At 32.6% G+C, this 21,246-nt stretch overlaps 1 protein-coding gene and 6 non-coding genes across 7 annotated transcripts in view; 6 read left to right on the forward strand and 1 right to left on the reverse strand.

The window, feature by feature from the left end:
- si:dkey-106l3.6 overlaps positions 1–21,246 on the reverse strand; it is a 30,330-nt gene that overhangs the window by 4,591 nt on the left and 4,493 nt on the right. The window lies entirely within an intron of this gene.
- Positions 11,830–11,966, forward strand: LOC137496633 (U8 small nucleolar RNA). The gene has a single exon (XR_011017112.1). It is a non-coding gene; the product is annotated as a U8 small nucleolar RNA (small nucleolar RNA).
- LOC137496631 (U8 small nucleolar RNA) lies at positions 12,763–12,895 on the forward strand. Its single transcript, XR_011017110.1, has one exon. It is a non-coding gene; the product is annotated as a U8 small nucleolar RNA (small nucleolar RNA).
- On the forward strand, positions 13,657–13,785 carry LOC137496634 (U8 small nucleolar RNA). The gene has a single exon (XR_011017113.1). It is a non-coding gene; the product is annotated as a U8 small nucleolar RNA (small nucleolar RNA).
- Positions 16,214–16,346, forward strand: LOC137496630 (U8 small nucleolar RNA). Its single transcript, XR_011017109.1, has one exon. It is a non-coding gene; the product is annotated as a U8 small nucleolar RNA (small nucleolar RNA).
- Positions 18,186–18,312, forward strand: LOC137496632 (U8 small nucleolar RNA). Its single transcript, XR_011017111.1, has one exon. It is a non-coding gene; the product is annotated as a U8 small nucleolar RNA (small nucleolar RNA).
- Positions 20,162–20,294, forward strand: LOC137496628 (U8 small nucleolar RNA). The gene has a single exon (XR_011017107.1). It is a non-coding gene; the product is annotated as a U8 small nucleolar RNA (small nucleolar RNA).

The raw sequence follows: 21,246 nt of genomic DNA on the forward strand, positions 1-21,246 counted from the left end.
TGTGAGTCTTTGGATTCATAATTACCCACTGGAAACTCTAAAATTAATAAAAACTTAGAGTGGCATTATATATACAAGCAAGAAAAATGGTGGTGACATCAAACTTTAAAAGGAGGGTAATGTTATGATTCTTCTGTGAATATTTATTAGAAAGAATCTGATCGTATCAATAGATATTTGCACATGCTCTTTAACTTGACACTACTGTTGTTACATCACGCTTATTTTTATATTTCATACAGTAGATTGCATTAAAGCAAGTATTAAAGATGAAATACACTTCAATTAGCAATAAATGGGCTCTTTATTGTTTGTTTTACTTGTGAGTCTGATATGTACTGAACAGAGGAAATGAAGATTTCCAAGTAAAAGAAGGCAAAGCCACAGATTCACATCTATCTACATAATCATGATGGATGAGTGGTGCACGTAAAAATGTTTAATTTTTTATGTTTTGCTTTCTTTAGAATCAAATGAACAAAGTAATGTATGTTTACTGAACTGACTTAAAACATTCATTCATTCATTCATTCATTTTCCTTCGGCTTAGTCCCTTATTTATCAGGGGTTTACACAGAGGAATGAACCCCCAAGTTATCCAGCATGTTTTACACAGCAGATGCTCTTCCAGCCACAACTCAGCACTGAGAAACACATGCAAACTCCACATAGCAATGTCAACCGGTCCAGTCAGGACTTAATTTAGCAACCTTCTTGCTGTAAGATGACAGAGCTAACCACTGAGCCACTGAGCTGCCCTTGGCTTAAAGCATTGAATAAAAATTTGTATAAATTAATAAATAAAGTTATAACCTGCTTAACTTACTAAAATACATTAAGGTAACATAAAAACATGCCGTCATGATAATAATGTAAAGTTTCACTCTTTATTACCATAGACATAAGACTATAATCAACAAACTTTGAAATGGCTTGAATGTTTTAGAGTAATTCGTGCTGCACAAAATTAAATATAAGTGCCACTGCTTTTGAATTGTGAATCTGGTTAATTAGCTATCAGTAATCAAAATATTGATTTTGAAGACAGTGGAAATGATTTGATTGAATATGAGCCAGAAACCAAATCTGGGAAAGAGCAATCTGAAGATAAATTATTGAAGGTAAATTATTGAAATATCACAGATGTGCATATTGCGATATACATATCCCAATGGTTTGCAATAAATGAGTGATTTAATACAAGTTATTTTGCGCCTGCAACTAGAACACCATCTGAAAGACTTTTCGGTACATTAGGCAATGCCAATGTGCATCTCTGAAACCGAATCCTAGACATGCTGCTTTTTGTCCAAAATTCTGTAAGATTTTAGCATGGATGTTGAAATACTGTATGATCAAGCCATTTTAAAAAGGAATAATAGAGAAAAGATTAACCTCTCCTCTGTTTTTTTTTCAGATAGTTCTTGATTTTTTAACATGAATGAAACATGAATTTTAATTTCTAAGAAGTTATACTGATGCTTTTCCCCCCCTGAAATAACATGAAACATGTTGGTTACGAGATTTAAAAAAAATATCACAGTGAATATCACATTATTTAAGATATCACGATTTTATTCAATATCGCACAGCTCTAGTATAATCATTGTTCATCCATTCATTTATTTAAAGCTTGGAAATAAACAAGTGGGCAGCACGGTGGCTCAGTGGTTAGCACTCACAACAAGAAGGTCGCTGGTTTGAGTCCCTGCTGGGTCAGTTCTGTGTGGAGTTTGCATAATCTCTCCGTGTTTCCTGCACAGTCCAATGACATGCAATAAGATACTGTATTTGGGTAAGCTAAATTGTCCATAGTGTGTGTGTATGTGTGTGTGTGTGTGTGAATGAGTGTGTTTGAATGTTTCCTAATACTGGGTTCCGGCTGGAAGGTTGTCAACTGCGCAAAACGTATAGTGAAATACTTGGCGGTTCATTCCGCTGTGGCGACCTCTGAAATAGAGACTAAGTCGAAGGAAAATGAATAAAATGAAATACACAAGTGATTTTTTTACAATACTTCTTTATCAGTCCATGTGTATGAGTTTACACTTAATAAAAGTAGATCAGCAGTGAAAAAAAGAACAATTCATTAACGAGTAGTTACCACATTTATGAGAATATAAGTATCATCACCTAAAACGAGTTCCAAATCTATTTAAATTTATTTCCAGATCAAATCATGAAAACATGACCACTTTAACTATTTCTCAGAAATAAAATCCTGACCCAGTGATACTCAGTCAGGTGTGATCTTTTTTACAGAAAAAAGGAAATTGAATTTAGAACAGGAAGTGACTTCAGTCATTATAATTCCCGCATGACGCAAATGCACCGTAAGCTAAATAGTCTATTTACAGCGTCTCTCTCTACTATCTGTGTTGTTTGTTTCTCCCCATCCATCGGCACCATTTCTGAAGACTCACACTGTTCTCCTCCCACAGATGTGAACCTCTACTCACTCATTCACTATTCATTAATACTATCTGGAACATATAAGCACACATAAAAACAGGCTTGTTTTGCACTAGCTCTTCGCCACTGCAGTGACCTATCATCCCTAATAGCTAGTCATCATAGCCCCTGTTTATTCTATTTCCCATCTCTCTCATTGGTTTAGTCATTTGCGATGATTTAATTAGAATATGAACACAGGATGTGGCTCTGAAGCGTCCTCCATTTTCTAGAGGTCACAGAGGCTCAGATCAGCCAGAAACTGTCAGTCACATTCATTCCAGTTGCCACAGCACCGCAGAGCTGCGAGGCAGAGCCAAAAATAACCATGCGCTCTCACTGCTTCACACACACAAATACGTACGCATACACACAAAGGTGCGAGTGGGCTTTTTGAGCATTGTCAGATGGTGCATAGGCGTTGGAAATAGTGATATGAAGATGTGATGAGTGAAATGATTCACCGGCCTTCATGCAGTTTTGTTTAGAGGTCTTAATGCATCATAATACCAGCTATTATCAGTAAAATAACCCCCAAGCAGGTGTTAAGGACACCAACACAAAGCAGAACTTGCATCAGGCTGGATAATGAATGGTTACTCATCAAATAAATATAAGCGACTGGTGTAAAATAATTAGTTTGGAGTTATTCGTTCATTTATTTATTCAATTTCTTTTCAGCTAAGTCCCTTTATAAATCTGGTGTCGGCACAGCGGAGTGAACCGCCAACTAATCCAGCATATGGTTTATGCAGCAGATGCTCTTCCAGCTGCAAACCATCACTGAGAAAACATCCATACACACTCATTCACACACATACACTACAGACAATTTAGCTTATTCAGCTCACCTATACCACATGTTTTGGACTGTGGGAGAAACCAGAGCACCCGGAGGAAACCCATGCGAACGCGGGGAGAACATGCAAACCCCACACAGAAACACCAACTGACCCAGCCGAGACTCGAACCAGCAAACTTCTTGCTGTGAGGCGACAGCACTACCTACTGCGCCACCCTGAAAAATGAATCAATTTGCTTAATTTGATTAATTTAATAACGGAAATAATTTTGATCAGATGAGATAAAAAGTTTTATTTTAAGAGATCTTTAAATGAATGATAAAAACATGAAACTTACAGCATGACTGATTAATTAAAAATAAATAAATAAAATAAAATAAAAAATTTGCTTCCCAAAAAATGATATATAAAAGATATTTTATGTCCCCAAAAGGGGCTTATAAGATACTTGGATTTATACATTACCATATTAATTATTAATTAGAATATTTACTATTATCATAGTTGAAGTAAAAAGCATCACAGAAACTGCTAGTAAACTTAAAAACCAGTTGGAACAGAAACACATTAAACTGGATAAAATGTTAAGGTGCAGTAGGTGATTGTCTCCAGAAACCTGTTTTGTTGTGCTGGTCAAAAGTCTCCACATTTCAACAGTAATGATTAAAGTAAATGATTTAAATGTATTTATATGTATTTTCATTGTCTGGGTAAGGCATAAAACTAAAAATAAATGTCCATCCAATTAAATACTGTCAGGCAGACAATTCCCATAATTCTGATAAGAAGCTCAAACTGTTTGTAGGTAAATGTAGATTTGTACATCTGCACAGCCGTTCACAGAGGTCTGCCATTTTGTGCGTGCATGCACGGTCAGCTGCACACAAGAAATAGAGCAGTAAAAACAAATGCACAATCGAAACTTTTAAAAATCCTGAACCAATATTGGAGTTACTTTTGCACGCTGAAGCCACCATGGCTGAAGTATTTCTTTTAGACAGGTAATGTTCTGTTTTAAAACTGTTGTAGTCACGCAAAGCTGATGTAGATTGTGTTGTGTTGTGTATGGGTTATATGCACAGAAGTGTTGTTCAGCCACTGAAATCTTCAGGAGAAAGATTGATGGTACTATTTTTTGTTTCATAAGGTCCTTTTACAGCATTGATCATGTAGATTTTTATTTAGTTTAACAACAATTCATTAGTAAATAGTGCTATTCCGCCTAGCCTGCTTTACTGTGGTGAAGGTGGTTTTATATTCACATTGGTTCATTTTTGAACAATGACAGCCTCCCTATACTGTTCACCATGCTACTCTGAATATTCAGCCTGAAATAGAATGTAAGTATTTCTTAGTAATAAATATGATCCCTGCACCCCACCGGCCAACCACTAAGCATACAATAGTCTCTTTAGGACAAATCGTGTTAGAGAGTGAAATCAGCAATCCTTGCATGCATGAAATATTGCACATTATGACAAGTTTAGCCTTTAATAAAGTTTATAAAGTTTTATATCTGGCAAATCACATGATCAAGTGGGTCTCTGTCATCTTTAATGTACGCGTTCCTGATTTCAGGAGGTGTGGCTCTGGATTGCAGGGGTGGGACTGTGTTTCAAAGATATTATGCTAACCGGTTAGCATTTAAGCAGATCACCAACTGCACCTTTAATCATGACAACATCATTAAGAGGTTGGCTTGACAGTAGTTTTAAAAGCTTTAAGTTTTAGTTTGTTTTAAAGTTTAAAGTAGTCTGATGTTTTAAGTGGAAGCCTGAAGTTTGAACTTTTGAAAAGGTCACACAGTCTAACAGAAAAATATTGCAATTATGCTAGAATAGCATGTTTTAACAATGTTGGGATTCAGTATTTTGTAAAGTTGCTACCATCTTTAAGCTTTAGCAAACTGTAGATTTCTTCTTTATCAAAAGACGTTTAGCATGTTTATATGGGCAGCATGATGGCTCAGTGGTTAGCACTGTCGCCTCACAGCATGATGGTTGCTGGTTTGAGTCCCGGCTCTGTCACTTGGAATTTCTGTGTGGAGTTTGCATAATCTCCTCGTGTTCATGTGGGTTTCCTCCAGGTGCTCTGGTTTCCCCCACAGTCATGCACTATAGGTGTATTGAATAAGCTAAAATTGCCATAGTGTACAGTATGTGTGTGAATGCAGGAGTGTATGAATGTTTCCCAGTACTGGGTTTTGGCTGGAAGGGCATCCGCTGTGTAAAACATATGCTGGATAAGTTGGCAGTTCATTCCGCTGTGTCAATCTCTGATGAATAAAGGGACTAAGCCGGAAGAAAAATAATGAATATTTTAGCATGTGTCTTAATTCTTTGCTAGCACATTTTAGTAAGTTGCTAGCATCTTTTAATATGCATTTAACATGTCTAAAACATGGTTTAACATGTTGGTAGTCTTTTCTATTTTCTTGTAAAAAAATGTTGATTCATTGACAACTGAATGGATAATGATCACACAAAATACATAGAACATTTTTGTAAGCGCTAAAAAGCTCTTGTTGTAACTGCGAGTTGACTGTCCACTAATATTCTATTATTTCAGTGAGTGTAAAACACTTCAGTGCTGTTTCAACAATGTTTGTTTGACAGGACGCTCTCTGCTAGCATCAAACACAGAATTTCATATTTGATAAGACAAGCTCCTTGGTTATGTAAGAGGCTCATGAGAGAGCGAGCGAGAGAGAGAGAGAGAGAGAGAGAGAGAGAGAGAGAGAGAGAGAGAGAGAACATATTAAAACAGGCCAACTGTCTGCTGCACTGCACTGCTGCACTTAATGAAATCATGTGTGTGTTCGACCCTGTCAGCACAAAACATGATGAACAGTGGCAGAGAGGAGGACCACGACACAGCAAATCACTCAAATTACTCTCGACAATATACTGATGAGGAAATCTGCACCAAAATACATGCTAAGGGAAGATGTTTAAGAAGTTAGCAAGCATTTTTTTATTAATTCAAAAATGTAACACTGCATATATCTCGACACTTTAGTGATATGTATTATTAAATTGCTTTGAAATATCATACAACTAAACAAGATGGTATATACAAGAATGTGTAGATGAGTGAAATGTCATTACAGTCTTCACTATTCCTCTATCTATCCATATATATATATATATATACTGTATATATATATATATATATACGAAAGAACTTATTTCCTTCTCTTGTTTTTTTCTTTCTTTTTTTTATCAGGTTAACTGAAACCAACACTCAAAAAATGCACAACTGTTACAATTTGGGTCAAATATTGACAAGCACAACCACTGGGTTAATTTTTTTATTATGTTATATATGTTTTTAGGAAATAAAATGTAGGTTCAAGTTTTGTTTGACAAAAAATATATATAAAAAAAAACAACAACAACACGTTTATGACTAAAACAAAAAAAAAAAGTTACTTGAGGTAAAAATAAATCAAATTTTCCCTTTTAAATATTTGTATTGTTAGATAATATTTATTATTATTATTTTTTTTTTTTTTTTATTGTTATTAATTTAATACAAATAATATTTTTTGGAAAACAGTATTATCTTTAATTTTACACACATATATTCACTTGATAGTTCATTTATTTATTTTTTAATTTATTGGAAACTAAGACCTTATATAATTTTACTTCTCAAGTAATGAACTTTTTAAAGAAAAAATACTAGCCAAATAACTAGTGCATTCATTAAAAAGGCATTGAGTAGTTTCTCTAAAACATCAAAGACAGAAATATGTGTTGAAAAAAGACACAATTATGGGCTTAATAACTCAATGCACTGGATAAGAGTCGACAACATTCTTGAGTCCATCCACAGTCTTATCGCATTGTCAAGACATCACATTCCAGCACGTTCTAGCACCACCTTGACACAAATACACTTGGCCATACCTTGTGTTTTTAAGGTTATAATACAATCTTCTTTAATCCTAGTTTAATTTGAAGAGATAACTAAAAGCCTTGCTTTTGGGTAATTTTTAAGGACAGTTCTAACATGATCTGAAAAATGCCTTGCACCTCAACAGCTCAACTAATAGCATGAGTTTGGGGGCAGGGTTATTGATTGGGTGATAACAAGGGAGCATCTGAGAAAACTGTTTAAGGAAGTAAAAACTCAATTCGTTTTCCCCACAGGAAAATACATTTTAAAGGACAACTTAAATTTCTAAGTTCATGAAGTTGATAAATGATTCCCTTTTGTTGATCCAACACAATATATTTAGATGAAGTGCTTGCTAATTCATGTGAATTCATATGATCCCATTTGCTTATGCCATAATATGGTTGTTAAAGAGATATGGGTGGGAATTCATAATTGCCCAAAAAAAAAAAAAAAAAAACAGCTCATGAAATTAGATAAATAGTCTATTAATTTAACAAAATTTAACATTTTTGTGATTTCCCAGAGTTTTAAGAGATCTTTTAAATGAATGATAAAAAAATCATTAAACGTACATCATAAATAATAATTAAGAATAAAATAAACTAAATAACATGGAAAAAAATAGCTTTTTAAAATATATAAAAGATTTTTAAAAGAGGTTTTCAAAATACATGAAAAACTGGAATACAATTTTTTGGTGATACTTGGATTTCTATATTACCATGTTAATTATTGATTCAAATATTTACTGTGTAATATGAAGTGGATGCTGACAAAGGAGTGCGCATCCATACGCAGGGTTTTTTAAACAGAGAAACAGGGCAAACAGTTGTATACAGGAAATCCAGAGTCGTGGTCAATCCACAGGCAAATGATCAGTATAGGCATGCAGCAGAATATGTAAACAAACAAACAAGGCAAGGGACAAAGCAAGGCAAGAGAAACTGCACCATAATGTTCACAAAGACAGTATAACTAAACTCAGCCCAGAGGTGTGCGTATGTGCTGTGTATATAGTCCCTGTAATCAGTTTTTAACTATCCTCTGGCTGTGTGAGTGTGTGTAATCAATGGCAACTGGAACAGGTGCGTGTGAGTGGTGCATGATTGGATATGTAGCTCTTTTGTTAGCAGGTTTGTAGTTATCAAGCGATCTGCATGGGCTTAATCGATGGTGTCTGTGAAAGTAATTATACTTGAGGTAAAAAGCATGACTTAGAAACTTAGAAAAATGTTTAATTGTTATGATCCCCCATTAGACAGAGCTGGGAATATTATGTCATAGTATTTGTAAATAATTATGTTTAACTGTAAAAACTACAATATGCTGTATACTGTCAAATACTGAGCAAATATGTCAAAACAGCTTATTAGCCCCACTCACTTCCATGTAGCACTCTGAATGACCGAGTAGTCTCTTAAAACCCTATTTTTACATACTTGTATTCATCAGTAAACCTAAAATAAATTGTATAAATAAACTGAATAATCAAATGTAAAATATGACTGCACAGTACTCGTTATATAAACAATTCAATAAAATGAATTGTTATTATTTGTCAAAACTACAAACGGTACATTTTCTTATACCTGAATGCTTTTAAAACCCTTACACAGTCACAGGCCCTGAAAAAAACACTTGCAAAATGATAAATTATAATCCAGAATCAACATTGCGTGTACTCGTGATGTGTCTATAGCGAATGAGCACACTGTGATATCGATGCTGAAACAATTTATTGTGCAGTACAGAGTCTTGTTGTACCTTTATTTGTCCGATTTCCAGTAAGTTATTGTTAAATCAATGGTTATTATGTTGTGATTTTTCAAGCAATTGCTTGGTTTGGTTTGTGTCTCATAATGCTTTAACAAAGAACTTAAAAACTGTAATGTGAAAATTTGATTGAAAAATAATGCTGAAAACTGAAAGGGGGTCTAAAGTCAACATAGAATCAACAGTGAGTCAATTTAAGCTGCTTCATAACATTTACTAATACATTTTTTTATCACTCTTATATCAACAAAAATGTTAATGGATATATTCATACACGTCTTTATTTTTCATACTGCTCATTATTTACTACATTTGGGTCTTGCAGGGTTAAAAATACACCATTGTGTGACTAAAAATCATTATAATTACAGAAAATATCAACTACACTCTTAAAAAGAAAGGTTTGAAACAGGATGGCATTTTCAAAAAGAAGCCATAGAACAATCCCACAAACAACAACATCAGTTCCTAAGGAACCATTTAGTCTAATTGTGAATAATCTAAACAACTTTTAACCCAATAAAGAGCCTTTCATACTGGTTTTTGAACATTAAAGCCTCTTTATGGAGCCATTTCTGATTACAAGCAGAAAACAGATGGACGCACAGTCATCAAAACATCTAGAACATTCCAGTCCTCATACCCCACTCACTCCCACAAATAGACACACACACACATACACACAACAAAAACACACACAGGTACCACCCAGCACATTCCACAAGCACATCTCTCCCATCAGACTGACTGCCCGTCTCTCTCACTCTCTCGTTGGACACATTCCACCTGTGCAGTGAGACAGTCAGCAAGAGGGCATCATGTCCTGCGCCAGCGATACTATCAGCTGTTCACGTCCGAGTCCTGAGCCCTGCCCTCATAGCCACAGCAAATCCCACATGTGCAGTCACAGGCATCCCATTCATGATTGTGCACTATACACAATATCTCCAATTCAATACGTCTAAGCCTGTTTATGTATGTGTGGATATCAGTACATATCAAATGTGCCCCATTATGCTATTTTTATTATGCCAAGTTTGCTGATTCAGTCTCATACAATAGGTTTACGATAGGACCTTCTACTGAAGGTCAGTTTTTTTTTGTCATAATACACATTGCAGTATCATCTCTTTTCTTTTGAGCTCTAAAATGGTTCATTCAAGGATCTGGTTTCTTTAAACCCCACATTTCTGAGCGTCTGATCTTTTCTGATTGGGCAGGTCAAGTCACAGTCTGTTGCGATTGGTCTACAGCTTATGGTACATGACGGAACGCAAACATCCCTCACTGTATCTGCATATGAGCTCTTGCTCAGCACTTTTGAACATGCGATATGAACAGAACAGCGTATGGCATTGTTTTTCCTCTATTAATTTGTGTCAACATCCTAATTTGCATGAATGAAAACGGCCTCAACTCAACAAATCGACAACGCAAAACTAACTCTCCCAGGCTTCCTTTACAACTACAGTGTTTGGGGCGATGTAAAAACATCCTTAAATAAGCAGTTTTCTGTATTTTGTGACTTATGTTTTTACTTTTCCCCATTTATTCCTGCTTTTGAATTGCTTTATGGGACCTTGCTCTTTCTTCCAACGACTTTTAATCTTGAAAAGTTGGAAAAAGTGACTTTAATTAATATGTTTAATAGTTTAAAGCGATATATTGTTTGAGTGGTGTTGTATATTATGGCACTGATGGATTTGGATTTCTGCCTTCCAATCCGTCCCAGCATGGACCAACGTTTATCCTTTTCTCATCATCCTTTTACTTCAAAAGTACAAAAACCTTGTGATAAACTGCCTGTACATTTTCTGTTATTTTACAGAATTAGTTGTCTACATATTATTTCCTATATGTTATGTCAAACTACTAAAATGTCAGTAAGTCACTGTTAAACTGTAGAGTAGATTTTTCAGCATCAAAGGTCAACAGAGCAGAGGTCAAGCTCCCATAATCCCATTCAACCGTAAATAAACGAAAAACACTTGCGAATCACAAAATATATAAAAAACTGCTAATTAACAGATATTTTTACATTGTAGACTACAGTAGACATTGTTCATGGGCAGCTAATAAAGACCATAAAATGTAAGTTTGCTATGAACTAACATAAGAATAAACGGCAGAGAGTTCAGAATTAGAACTTAAACTTTAAACTTTGCAGACCAATACATTTACAAGCAGTTGGAAAGTACATATCTTCAAATCATGTGCTGGAACAGAATAGATTTGTTTCAAAAACATCTGTGGCTGATTATTTATTGTAGAAACATTTGCAATAAGGTACAACACTCCAATACTAAGCTTAACACATTTCAGTTAGAACTACAACATAAAACATGTCAAAGAAGTCAGAATAAGCTAGAAACTAGAATATTTTAAATATTGTTTAATTGAATCTCATTCCTTTTCTTTAAATACACCATTTAAAGCCATACGATATAATGCTGACTGTGTATATATATGCTGACTGTGTGTCACGTCAGTGGTGACAATATTTTAATTCAATGCTTTTTTTTTTTTTTTGTTGTTGTTGTTGTATTAATAGTATTTATATTTTACATAAATGTGCAATATTGTGAATACATGTTTTTATTTTTATATACCACAATGCTGTATGCTAAGAAATAGCAAAAAGGCAACTGTTTTCAAGATCCACCAATAGGATCGCAGAGGCCATTAGTATGATAATGGCAGAGATGACAGAATCTGAATTTAACATTTCAAGTATACTTTAAACATTCAAATAACAATGTTTATATTGAGTAAATCAAGAAATCTATCGCTACAGTATATACTCGGCTTGTGTGTTTAATAGTTTAAATATTAGAAACCCAACCATGATTGAAAAAGTATGCTTAGTTTACAAAAGCATTTCAAGACTTTCCTCAAATCTGCATCAGTGAGGTTTATCCTTGCCTGTAATCTTAGAAATAAGTCTACAGTATATGATGATTGGATTCTAAGAATACCTTTTATATTTTATTCTGTGTTAAATTGGGGTATATCACTCATTTATGAATCCTGTCTGGTCTTTGTTTTGTTCTAGGTAAAGTAAACTGTAAAAGCATTTAATATTATGTTTACAAAGGAAGGTAGTAGTGTATTTTTGTCATGTAATCAAATGTTTGTATGGCAATGCTTTCTGGCAGGGTATCCTAGAAAGTAACTGTCATGACATATGTTTTACACAAAAGTGGGAAATTTTTATTACTACATTATCAAACAACTGCATCGTACACTAAAACAAAAAAAGAAATATTTTCAAATAATGTGAGATAGTTTCATAAACATTTGCTCATGACAATTTCTGAAACCTTTATTGCATTATTGTACAGAATAGCAGTAAAACTACCAGCTAGCTAACTGAACTGTCTAAAACTCAACAGTAAATATAAATTTATCAGTCTGTTTTATCAACTTATTAATACATGCTTGGTATGCAGTGGTAACTCTTTTTTAAATTAAATACTTTTTAATTGTTGTAATATTTTATAGAGATGTACAATATTGGGAATGTATTTATAAATAAGTATTTGTATTTATTTTACAATTCCACAATGCTGTGTGAAAAAAAAAATAAAGCAAAAAGACAGCTGCTTTCAAAATCCACCAATAGTATCGCAGGAGCCATTAGCATGCTAACAAAGAAACTCAATTTAACATTTGAAGTTGACTTTAAAACATTAGGATAAAACTGTTAATATGGACTTTAAATATATGTTTTGCTTTATAATTGGCTTGCGTTTAGTTTAAATGTTAGAAACACAACCACAATTGAAAAAGCATGCTCAGTTTACAAAAGCATTTCAAGACTTCCCTCAAATCAGCATCAGTGAGGTTTATCCTTGCCTGTTGTCTTAGAATTAAGACTTCAGCACATGATGATTGGATTCTATGAATACATGATTATACTCTGTATTCATATAGGGCTTGTCACCCATTTATGAATCCTGTCTGATCTTTGTTTGGTTATGTATATATTAAATTGAAAACAACTTTTGATTTGATGTTATTACACAAAAATATTAGTGCATTTTGTAAACAAATACTTGTGTGAAAATGTTTTCAGCAGGGTGTGCTAGAAAGAAACTATTATGACATGTTTTGCACACAAGTGAGAAATTTTGTATTACTACATTATCAAACAAATCATTGAACACTGCATCAAAGAAAATTTTTTTTTCAAATAATGTGAATGAATAGAAAGGATTGTTTTCTGCTAGAAACATTTGCATGATTGTACAGAATAGCGGTAAAACTAACTCAAATGTGTAAAACTCAACAGCAAATAGAAATTTATCAGTCTGTTTTGTTAAATTATCAATACATGCTTCGCAGTGGTAACTTTTTTTTTTTAATTAAATACTTTTTAATTGTTGTAATATCTTATAGAAATGTGCAATACTGTGAACCGGTGTATTTATTTTACAACTCCGCAATGCTGTAATCAAGAAAGAATAGCAAAAGACAACTGCTTTCAAGATCCACCAATAGGATTGCAGGAGCTGTTAGCTCCTAATATAAGAGCTGAAAGAATCAGAATGTAGCATTTCAAGTATAATTTAAAACGTTCAAATAAAACAGTTTATATGGAGTTAATTATTAAATGTATAGCTGTATAATTTGCTTGTGCTTTTAATGGTTTAAGCATTAGAAACCCAGCCATGATTGAAAAAGCATGCTCAGTTTACAAAAGCTTTTCAAGACTTTCCACAAATCAACATCAGTAAGGTTTTTTCTTACCTGTTGTCGTAGAAATAAAACTATAGCACACAATGAATGGATTCTATGAATATTTGGTAATATTCTGTGTATAGGGCTTGTCACCCATTTATGAATCACCTCTGATTTTTGTTATGTCGTAAGTAAGTTCAACTAGAAAAAGCAGCTTTGAATTTTTTGTTATTAAAGGAAAATAACTATGACATTTTTGTAGTATAAACAGTTGTTTGTAGGACAATGTCTACTGCTAGTGTGTTTAATAAAAAAGCTATTACGCATATGTTTTGTGCCTACGTGAAAAAGCTTGTATTATTACATTATCAAACAGCTGCATTGTACACAGCATCAAAGAAAAAATTATTTCTAATAACGTGAATGAATAGAAAAGATTGTTTCATTTGCTACTGACAATTTCTGCTAAAAACCTTTGCATTAACGTATAGAATAGCAGTAAGACTACCAACTAACTAAGTTAAATGTGTGATTATATCTGTATTCTTAAAGGTTCTGTCACCCAGTTATGAGTCCTATCTGAAAAATGTGTAAAACCACTCAGTCACACAGCACAGCAATTAGTAAGTTTTTAATTAAGAGGCTAATTTGTTGGTGTCATTTGTACAATTTAGAATGATTAGTTTATCCTCTAATGACGGTTGGGTTTGGGAGTAGGGTTTACTGAAAAAAGTGATATCCGCAAAACTGTTGCTAACAAATTATATGGGTTGAGTTTAAACAAACAAATAAAATGTAGTAATGTTCAACTTATTTATTTGTTTTAATTTAGCCCAAATAAATAGTTCAAACCACTTAACGTAAATTTTTTTGTAAATCTTTTTTAGCAAATCTTTAAATCTTTGAATATTTTTTTTAGTGTTGGGTTGTATGCCTCCTTTTTAAAATCATGTTTTTTTTTGAATGACTGAATTTATGCGAATTTGCCACAAAACTACAGGCAGAAAATACTGAAAATACAGATCAGGCTGATAAAACCAGACAACTAACAAAAATTCACAGATCTATTTTTTTAAATGCATATTTTTCACCTTAGATAGAAATATTATGCAGTGTATGTTTTATGCATGTATTGATGTGTGTGTGTTTTTTAAGAAAACTTAAATCTAATACTAATGTTTTGTGTTGTGGTCCTCTAATCATTTTCTTTTCATGTAATCAGCAACTTTTGTGTGTTCACATGTATATTCATATAACGGTTCACTGAGGCGTACGTCACAATTCTTAGTATAAGAGGTTTCTTCAACTACATTGCAGCTTTCACACTTTCACATTTGTCTGAATAGCAAACTGTCAGTGTAGGTACTTAACTGTGAATAAAAAGCATGTTATATATAGAACGTGTCAGTTTAAATGCTTCTGCAGTTTCAGTCCAATTAAGGGCCATAAACGGCATGTTTCACGTAAGAAAATAAACCATTACACTGTATAAGAACAGTAGGAAAGAAAGTATTTTAAATTCATTCATTTTCCTTCAGCTTAGTCCCTTTATTCATCAGGGGTTGCCACAGCGGAATGAATGCCAACTTATTCAGCATATGTTTTACACAGCAGATGCCCTTATAGCCGCAACCCAGAGATGGGAATCATACGTATACGTTTATTCACACACACTCATACACGATGGCCAATTTAGTTTATTCAATTCACCTATAGCACATGTCTTTAAACTGTGGGAGAAACCGGAGCACCCGGAGGAAACCCATGTAAACAAAGGGAGAACATGCAAACCCCATACAGAAATGCCAACTGACCCAGGCGGGACTCGAACCAGAAACCTTATTGCTATTAGGTAACAGTGCTAACCACTGAGCCACCATGTCACAGCCTTCAAAATAAGACATACAGTATAGTGTAAACATATTCTCATATGTTGCCCTGATGTCACTGTAAAGTGACCTACGGCACTAAATTCCGTTGGTGTACGTCACTGACATTCATAAAATTTCTCATCATGGCCTTGTTGGATGATGAAAGTCCACGTATTGCACGTTTCGAAATCTAGTAGGAAGTCATATAGTTTCCTTTCATATTATTATTATTATTTTAAAGTCTTATTTTAAGTCTAATGAATTTAAACACTTATTCTAGAGCAGGGGAAAGGGCATTTTAGATGCAGCCAATATGCTGACTGTGTGTCATCTCAGTGAAGACTTTTTTTATAAAATATTATAAATATTTATAAAATATTCATTAATAGTTTTAATATTATAATAATGGATATAGATGTGCAATATTTTCAACATGTATTTATTTACAATACCACAATGCTGTATGCAAAGAAGTAGCAAAAGACAACTGCTTTCAGAATTCACCAATAGGATCACAGGAGACATTATAGCATGCTAATATAAGAGCTGAAAGAATCTGAATTTAACATTTGAGGTTTATTTTAAAAACAATCTAATAAAACTGTCTATATGGACTTTAAAAATGTCACTTTCTAACTGACCTGCAAATTTTATAATTTAAATATTAGAAACCCAACCATGATTAAAAAGGATGCTCAGTTTACAAAGCTTGTCAGGACTGCTGTCAAATCAGTATCAGTGAGGTTTATCCTTACCTGTTGTCTTAGAAATAAGACTGCAGTATATGATGACTGGATTCTATGAATATGTGATTATGTTCTGTATTTGTACATGACTTGCAACCCCTTTATAAATCCTATCTGATCTCTCTAATATTACTTGTTCAAAGTTATAGTATGTCTTTTAACTTTTAAACTTAAACATGTAAAACTTAACAGCAAATAGAAATTCATCTTTTGAGCACTATAGCTTACTATGCAGCACTGAAAAGTATGTTTTAAATGCAGCCGTTATACAGTCACACCAGCGGGGACTTTTTGGATAAATATTTTTTATATTCTTTTAATATTCTAATATTTTATATAAATGTGCAATATTGTAATGCATGTGCTTATTTTATGATACCACAAAGCTGTGTGAAAAAAATAGCAAAAAGACAACTGCTTTCCAGATCCCCCAATAGGATCGCGGGACATTTGAAGGGTAACTTTGAAATGTTAAATACTTGAAGATTAACAAATACATTTAAAAATAAAACTGTTAATTCATTCATTCATTTTCTTGTCGGCTTAGTCCCTTTATTAATCCGGGGTCGCCACAGCGGAATGAACCGCCAACTTATCCAGCAAGTTTTTACGCAGCGGATGCCCTTCCAGCCGCAACCCATCTCTGGGAAAAAACTGTTTACATAGACTTTAATTAAATATATTACTACATTGGCTTGCGTTTTTTAATAGTTTAAATGTTAGAAACCCAACCATGGTTGAAAAAAGCATGCCCAGTTTACAAAAGCTTTTCAAGACTTTCCATAACTCAGCATGACTGAAGTTTATCCTTATCTGTTTTATTAGAAATAAGACTACAGTATAAGATAACTGGATTCTATGAACATGTGATTATACTTTGTATTCATATAGGACTCTTTATCAATCCTATCTGATTTTTCTTGTTTTTATTGTACAATATATTTATTACTTTGTTCAATTTGCATATCACAACAGATTACACAATTACTGAACAATAATCATGAAGGCACAGCAAACTTTTTACCCCCCATTCTCCCTCCCAACAACCCTTTCCCTTAAAAATTAATCAAATAAATAAATAAATAAAATAATAATAAATAAATAAATAAATAAAATAAAATAAATAAACAAATAAATAAATATAATAAAAAAGGTAAGAGGAAAAAAAAGAAAAAAAGGGGGATATGTTTAAATCAGGAGTGTTTCCTGAGTCTGTTTAGACCATGATACATCCCATATTCCTAAGCTTGTTCTTGTTGACTGTATCTGATTTTTCTTGCGTTAGTTAATAAAAATTATTATGTTCTTTAGAAAGTTACTTCTTACTATAAAAAAGAAAAGTACGAAATTTTGCAGATCTTACACATTCACAAACAACTACATGCTGCATAAAAGAACAAATATTTTTAAATAATGTGATAAAGAGGAATAGACTGTTTATTTTTCACAGATATTTACTGCTGATCATTTTTACTAGAAACCTTCATATTAACAAATAGAATAGAGATTTAATACTAGCCTAAACAGAACTTAGAATGAACCAAAATGCATAAAGGAAGTGGAAATGTATCTTTTGACAACAAGCATTCAAACATGGAAAAAAATAAGTTTTAAAAAATAGTTTGAATATTCTAATTTCTATAAAAGTGCAATTTTGTGAACAGATGTATTTATTTTACGATACCACAATACTGTATAAATAAAATGGCAATTTCTTTTCCATTTCTTTAAATCTTTCAAACTCCACCAATAGTATCGCAGGAGCCGTTAGCATGCTAACAAAGAAACTCAATTTAACATTTGAAGTTGACTTTAAAATAAAACTGTTTATATGGACTTTAAATAAATGTGTAATTAGTTATTAAATAAGGCTTTTAATAGTTTAAATGTTAGAAACACAATCATGATTGAAAAGCATGCTCAGTTTACAAAAGCTTTTCAAGACTTCTTTCTAATCAACATCAGTGAGGTTTGTCCTACCTGTTGTTTTAGAAATAAGACTTTAGCACATGATGATTGGATTCTATGAATATGTGATTATATTCTGTATTCGTATAGGGTTCACAACTCAGGATCCTATGTGATTTTTCTTGTGTTAAAGACAAAAACATTATATAGAAAGTTACTTCTCACCACAGAAAAAAAATCTTATTCAAGTTTCTGTTATTATAAGAATGGCTTCTGAGTTTTTCTAAGTTGAGTGAGTTTATTTGACTCTCTTTTTAGCTTTAAAAATACAGTATTCATTTTGCACAGGCATGTTTGAAATTTTGCAGATCTTTCACATTCGCAAACAAATATACGCTGCAAAACAGTATGAATAATTTCAAATAATGTGATAAAGATAAATAGACTGTTTATTTTTCACTGAGATTTACAGATTATTTTTTGCTAGAAGCCTTCATATTAACATATAGCAAAGAGATTTAATAGCAATTTAAACAGAACTATAATATGATCTAAAATGCATAAAAGTCAATGGTAAATGAAAAGCTATCTTCTGAAAACTACTATTCTAACACTGAACAATGAAGCTTTATGTGGAGTCAATATGCTGACTGTGTCGTTAGTGGTGACTCTTTTTAAAGTACTTTTTAATTGTTTTAATATTCTAATATCTTATGTAAAAGTGCAATATTGTGAACAGATGTATTTATTTAACGACACCACAATGCTGTATGGATAAAATGACAATTTCTTTTCCATTTCTTCAAATCTTTTAAAATCCACCAATAGGATTGCAGGAGCCGTTAGCATGCTAACAAAGAAACTCAATTTAACATTTTAAAGTTGACTTTAAACATTCAAATAAAACTGTTTATATGGATTTTATTTAAATGTATCACTTTGTACTTGGTAATTAAATAAGGCTTTTAATAGTTTAAATATTAGAAACACAACCACGATTGAAAAAGCATGCTCAGTTTACAAAAGTTTGTCAAGACTTTCCTTAAGTCAGCAACAGTGAGGTTTATCTTTACTTGTGGTTCTGGAAATAAAACTATAGTATGTGATTATATTTTGTTTGAAATAGAGCTTGTCACCCATTTATTCTATCTGATATTTCTTGTGTTAAATAATAGAAGTAATAATATTAAACAAAAAGTTGCCTTTTATTATGAACAAATTACATTCTAGTTTATGTTATTAAAAGTAAAATTAGCTTCTGAGTCTTTCTAAACTGAGTGAATATTGTAGTTTTAGCCACACTAATAAGGCACAAATTCATTTATTTTGCACAGAGACGTTTGAAATTTTGCAGATTTTTACATTCGCAAACAACTACACGCTACATAGAAGTATGAATATTTGCAAATAATGTGATAAAGAGGAATAGGCTGTTTAATTTTCAAAGATTTGCTGATCATTTTTGTTAGAAGCCTTCATGTTAATATAAAAAACTGAGATTTAATACTAGTTTAAACAGAACTTAGAATGAAGCAAATTGTGTAAAACCAACAGGAAATAGAAATTTATGCTTTACAATTAGCATGCAAACAATGAAGCTTTATGTGGAGTCAACATGCTGACTGTGTCGTTAGTGGTGACTCTTTTTAATTAAATACTTCTTAATAGTTTAAATTTTCTAATATCTTATGTAAAAGTGCAATATTGTGAACAGATGTATATATTTTACGATACCACAATGCTGTACGGAAAAAAATGACAATTTCTTTTTCATTTCTTCAAATCTTTTAAAATCCACCAATAGGATCGCAGGAGCCGTTAGCATGCTAACAAAGAAACACAATTTAACATTTTAAAGTTGACTTTAAACATTCAAATAAAACTGTTTATATGGATTTTATTTAAATGTATCACTTTGTACTTGGTAATTAAATAAGGCTTTTAATAGTTTAAATGGTGAAAACCCAACCATGATTGAAAAAGCATGCTCAGTTAACAAAAGCTTTTCAAGACTTTCCTCAAATCAGCATCAGTGAGGTTTATCCTTACCTGTTGTCTTAAAAATAAGACTACAGCACATGATGATTGGATTCTATGAATACGTGATTATATTCTGTATTCTTAAAGGGTTTGCAACACCTTTATGAATCCTGTCTGACATTGGTTTAAATCATTGCTGAAAGTTTTATTATAAGTAAATTACTCAAAATAAAAACAAAGTTATATTAATTCAAAAGGTATTCTGTGTATCCTTACAAATAATGAGTTAATGTTTGTTTGGTATTGTTTACAGCATTAATATAAAATGTTATTAGTGCTTCATTTATACATTTATAAATTTATAAACTCAATTTAACTTGTTACCTTAAAATCTGAAAACCTGGAAATCCAAACTTTCAAAAACAGGTTATAAAAGTTACTTAAAAAGATTTTAGTTTCCACAATATACAGCAAATGGTTTTAAATATAAAAATATTCGGAAGCAAAAAATAAATACTTAAACTGAAAAACAAAACAAAAGTACTGAAAAAGTATAAAAGTACAGAAAAAAAATAATTTTTGCAGTATAATACTCATGAGATCATCATGGCATTTGTGAACAACAACAATTTTCTACAAGAAATCCTGATGTAAACATCAAATCAAAATGGAGCAGATGAAGCTATGAGATGGTTCTGGAACATGTTTTCTGGCACTGTGTCTGTGTGTCTGAGCTTTTGCTGTCAGTCTATGCTAAATAGCATGTATATGGACTGAGCTGCTATAGAGAACGCAGGTCATGCTAGTGTTAGCGAGGAGAAAGCAGTTTAATAATTCAGTGGCTGTCATTCAGAGCAGGCGTCAGCCATTTTACCCACAGTTCATTCACTAGAGAGACTGTTTGTTCCCTCAGCCTCTGTTGACATTGTGCTTTACACAAGATATTTTGAAAATATCATTATTAACAATATTTAAAACTAGTAGATTGAGAGGAAACTGTGTACGACTGATTAGCCCTGAAAAATTAGCATTAGCAGAGTGATATAAACAAGCGGTAAGACTTCATTTTGATGGTCCAGTTGAGTATTAGTAGACTGTCTGCTTAATATCGGTTGATACTGCTGCTAAACA

Source organism: Danio rerio, chromosome 10, assembly GCF_049306965.1.
Source record: "Danio rerio strain Tuebingen ecotype United States chromosome 10, GRCz12tu, whole genome shotgun sequence".
NCBI classification, from domain to species: domain Eukaryota; kingdom Metazoa; phylum Chordata; class Actinopteri; order Cypriniformes; family Danionidae; genus Danio; species Danio rerio.